This window comes from Myotis nattereri, assembly GCF_964212035.1.
Source record: "Myotis nattereri genome assembly, chromosome: 7".
Lineage (NCBI taxonomy): Eukaryota > Metazoa > Chordata > Mammalia > Chiroptera > Vespertilionidae > Myotis > Myotis nattereri.
This window is the reverse complement of record NC_138082.1, coordinates 33,213,390-33,218,468: the sequence shown is the minus strand read 5'-3', so window position 1 is coordinate 33,218,468 and position 5,079 is coordinate 33,213,390. Positions and strand designations below refer to the sequence as shown.

Genomic DNA, 5,079 nt, shown 5'->3' with positions numbered 1-5,079 from the left:
TGAAATTTTGTTTAAGAAATAAACAAGGAATTCCTTGTAATTTTTTAAAATATATTTTATTGATTTTTTACAGAGAAGAAGGGAGAGGGATAGTTAGAAACATCGATGAGAGAGAAACATCGATTAGCCGCCTCCTGCACGCCCCCCAGTGGGGATGTGCCCGCAACCAAGGTACATGCCCTTGACCGGAATCGAACCTGGGACCCTTGAGTCTGCAGGTTGACGCTCTATCCACTGAGCCACACCGGTTCGACTGTAATATTTTTTTAAATAAACTCAGTCTTTGGAACTGAACACTGAGAACCATTTCTTGTTGACGGGCCTTCCCTCCAAGAATCCACATTAGCCATGTTTCCGGGCTAAATGAAACTTTATTCTCACCCAGTGTTGTCAGCCTCCAGGAGAATAAGCAGCAGCCTCAGGAAACAGATATGTCTGCGGCTTTGTGTGCGGAAGAATAACATTCCCTCCCCTCCCAGCCCGGGAGAGAGCGGGTCCCGTGCGCCCCAGAAGGATGCCAGATGCAAGGGAGTTTCCTTTCTTTGGCTGGTCTTTCAAGTGAAGTGGAGAATTCTTGGAGCATGAGTCATCTATCCTGACTCCGGGGAGGACTGTGTGGCCAGGACCTCCAGGGGAAGAGGAAAAAGGGAGGAAGAGGCTGAACCCACGATCCTGCGGCTCTGGGAGAGGCTCCCTGTCACTGCCCATCTTCCCCGGACCTCTGCCCACTATTTCTCACACGGGAGCTGAAGAACATGGACATATAAAGCCAGCCATGCAGAGCCGGGGCCGGCAGGGGGCTCCGGAGGAGGGGAGCATCTGTTCCTCCTCTTTCTCCAGGGGTCCCAGGCTGAGATGAGGGCTTGTCTGTAACAGGCCGTGGGCCTCAGGGCCCAGCTTCCACCGGGGTGAAACCTGCCCTTCTCTCCACAGGGCCACAGGCCAACCCAGGGTTCCAGGAACATGACCCCCAAAGGGGAAATGAGCAAACTCTGGCTCCAGTTCCCTGCATTCAAATGTCCCCTGCTGGTACAAAAAACCCATTTCGAGGACAAACCTCCATCCTCCTGAGGAGTAAGCAAATGGCTATTCTTTGTGGTGGCCAGACAGGCGCTCTGCCAGTTTGTTGCAGAGCAAGTGTGTAATTTAGGAGGTGAAGATGTGCATTACCAGAGGCGTCTTCGTTTTGCCAAGTGATTTTTTACACGGAATCACACAGGGTTTTGAGTGTTTGCTTCCAATTCACTAACTGCTTGTAAGGCGGCAAAGCCTACCATGTCAGGGCCCTTGTTAGCAGATGTCCATCAGGAAAGAAGGCAAAGGGCTCCTGGAAGCCCCATCCCGTCTTCCATCTGGGTGGCCTGGCCAAGCTAAGGTCAGCAGCACCCGGGGCCTCGGGACATTTGCAGGCTCTTTGTCACTGAATTTAGGAGGCATTTAAGTGGCTGTCTTTCCTGCAGGTCTTCACAGGCCTTTGCATATGAAAGTTTGCTTTGTGAGTGGAGTCATGTTGTAGCTTCCAATATTTTATTTGACCTCATAACCCTGTGGATTTGCATTCATTCTCACTGACCCTGTTCTGAGGAACAGAGAAGTAGGAAAAAGCTCATCTGCAGACCGTGCTCCACAAACACAGCTCCTGTTGCATGCAGGAAATGTTTTTCTGCAAAGCACGCTGGTTGATTTTTATGCAGATTATGGAAATGGTGAATAACTCCCACGTATCTGCTCAAGGCGTCCAAAGCATGCACCGGGGGAGCCTGATCACCCGGAGAGGGATTTGTTTGCCCTGAGCGCTCATTTCCCACCTGCACTGCTGCTCACCTGGGGTTGGGCAGGACTTGAAGGGGACTTAGCATCCCTCAGGGCACAGGGTCCCCTTCAGCCACATGATCCACCACTCCGGTCCGTCTTGAAGAAGACACTCTGTGACTTTCTCAAAGGCCTGGCGCTGTGTTAGCCTGGATTCTGCCAAACAAATAGTGGCAGGATTTGGGCTTTGCTATAACAGTTAACACCATGTTGCATAAGTGGTTCTGGTGTGTATTTCAGGGAAACATTGATCAATGACCAGATGACCTAATCAGTTTATGAGAAGCAGGCTTTGGAGTTCTTTCCCGCAAACAACGGCCCACTACCTGAGGTCGTAGTCCATTCCGGTTCTAACCCTCTTATGGGCTCTTTGTGTCAGAGGACGCTGAACAGGACGGGAAATGTGATGGACAGCCCTGCCGTGCGGGTTTTAGAATAGCCACATTCGCCCCAGCCCCAAGGTCTCCAATGACCCCCATGCCCTAAAGAAGTCCAAGTCCTTAGCTTTGCACTCAAGGCTGTTCACAATCTGTCCTCTTCTCACCTTTGCCTCTAAATCTTCCTGTGACTGACTCCTCCGCCGAAAGCATCTATCTAGTCAAATGGTTTCAGTCATTGTTCCCTAATTGGTTCCATGGAACATTCTCGCCTGCGTCTTTACTCACAGTTGATCTCATGCCTGATGGCTCCCCCGAAGCAGCTCTTCGGCGGTGCGCCTCCCACGGAGTGGCATGGAACAGAATGTGCACTCCCTTTTCTGGGATATTTTTAGCCTTTTATTACCCTCATGACTAATTTGATGATGAATTTTTAATTCCAAGACTTTTATGGCCTTCAATGTTGTATTTGAATAACTTTAGTGGTCTTTAAGAAAATCCATTGTCTATCTAAAGAAGTGTTTCCACTGATCTGCGAGAATGTTTACTTTTGCTACATAGTAAATGAGAAAATTTGCTAATCTGGCTTCCCAACATTCACTGCTAGCATTTGGTATTTATTTCTAGTTCCTCAGTGATACATCTATTTGTCTTCACACTGCACCTATTGGAGCAAACAACTCTATAGCTTAACCTGCTGAACATTCTTAGATGAAGAGATAAAAATTACAAGGGACTCTTGAGGGATATGCTTTGCTTCTACTTACACTTATACAGAACTAGCTCGGCCCAGCATGTTTTCAGCCAATAAGTCATTAGCAATGAACCTAGGTGTGTGCCAGATAAGGAAAACGTACATTCTGGCAGTCATCACACTGGTACAATCTCAAGAGCCTTGGACTAAGTACCATCCTGGTTGCATTGCTTCTCTCTGAAGGAATCAGGTGGTAGAGATTTTGCTCATCCACAGGAAGTAAACAGGCTACAGTCTACATCACAAAACAGACTAGTCACTAGAGTCTACATCGCAATATTTTGAATTCAGAACCCATGTGTGACGCTCTAATGAACCCTCAGGGAATGGACAGGTGATCACAGATGTAGCCTGCGTGGCAGGCATGGCCTGGGGGCTTGCTGGGTTGGGAAAGAGAGTGTTGATGATAATGAGAGTGTAGGAAGCAGGACGAAGAGAAAGTGAAGGAGGCAAGAAAGAGGAGAACTACTGAATGATTGAATAAGATCTTGGCTTTTAAAATCTAGACTTTTTAGTTGCAACCAATATTGCCAGAAATATAGCTCAGATACCTCAAGCAAAACAAAACAGAACATTCCCACCCAACATAATTGGCTCATTAGGTAAAAGCCCAGGCATAGCGGATGTTCCAGCTACTAGAGCATCATCTTGAGGCCTCCATCTCTGGCTCCACCCTTGGGCTCCGCTCTTCTCAGCAATAGTTTATTCCCCAGCAGAACATGGTGGCGGGGATGGGCACCGGCAGCTGCTGGCTCACAGGTCTTTATAGCTTGGGAACCTTGCGGGAAGAGAGACCTCCCCCATCCCCACCACGTGCACGTATCACTTTGCATGCCCGGGATGGCATCTGGATGACAAATCTTCATGAATGCATCACTGCATTTCTGAAGGAGCGTTACCCAGGACTGAAGTCACTGGCCGCAAGTGAATAAAGACTTTTGGAGGAGTTGTGAAATAGGATGGGTTTCCCTAAGTGTAGCACCGATGTACAGACATCCCAGCAGTGAGTATGTGCACCAGTCAGCACATGGACTCGAAACACCTGCCAGTGTCGAAGGTCAAAATCATTCCTAGTTGTTTTTTGTTTTTGTTTTGTTTTGTTTTTTGATATTTGCTCTCCTTTATTTGTTAGTTACAAAATCTCATTTTTGACTGGACTCAGACTTAGAGGTAGAAGCTCTCAGAGAGGACAGTTTATGTCTCTTCGCAATCTGTTCCTGGCGTTTTTCTCTGGCCTCCTTCATTCTCTTGGCCAGAAGCTTAGCATATTCTGCGGCCTCTTCCTTGTTTTTCTTAGTACGCTGTTTCTTCAGAGCCATACGCCTGCGTCTGTGTTGCAGGACACGTGGAGGAACAAGACGCTGAATCTTGGGTGCTTTAGTCCTGGGTCTCTTACCTTCTTTGTCAGGGGCTTTCTCACAACATATTTGCAGACATCATCTTCTTTGGAGAGATTGAAAAGTTTGCGGATCCTGCTGGCTCTTTTGGGCCCAAGGCGACGAGGCACAGTGGTATCAGTGAGACCAGGAATATCTCTCTCCCGTTTTTGACAATGACCAAGTTGAGAACACTGAGTTGTCATCCACAATGCAGCCCCGAACAGATTTGCGCTTTCTCCCTCCGGGCCTCCTCGGTCTGTAACAGGAGTGCCCCTGACTCAGCAGCAGGCGGACTCGGCCATGGGTCAGGACACCCTGCTTCATAGGGAAACCTTGTTTGTCGTTCCCGCCACTGATTCGAACCACATAACCCTTCCATTCTTCACCCAGCGTGTCGGCAGCGACCTCTGTGGCCATACGCTTCTCATAAAAGGTACGGAGTTTGCGTTCACCGTCCACTTCAATGAGTTTCTGGCGGCCAGTGGCTGGGAAAGAGATGTTGAGCTTCATCCTGAAGCTGCCGACAGCCTCCGAGGCGCCACGAAATAGAGCTCCCAGTTTTTGTTTTAACCAATGTCCCGGTGATAGACCCCAGGATAGCCTTCATTTCTAAGGGAGGAATCTTTTCTCTCAGAATTGCACAAGGTTGAGTACGTGGCAGAATTGAGATGACAAATATGTGTTTTAGACTCCTGGCCACTTGCGAGTTCTCTCAGATCTATTTCTTAGATACAGTCAGAAGCAGAACATCTGAGAG

The 5,079-nt window shown here is 48.4% G+C and overlaps 1 pseudogene across 1 annotated transcript; it reads right to left on the bottom strand.

Annotated features, from left to right (window-relative positions):
* Positions 1-4,085: 4,085 nt before the first annotated feature.
* On the bottom strand, positions 4,086-4,865 carry LOC308522473 (small ribosomal subunit protein eS6-like; annotated as a pseudogene). Its single transcript has one exon. The product of its transcript is annotated as a small ribosomal subunit protein eS6-like (transcript).
* Positions 4,866-5,079: the final 214 nt, after the last annotated feature.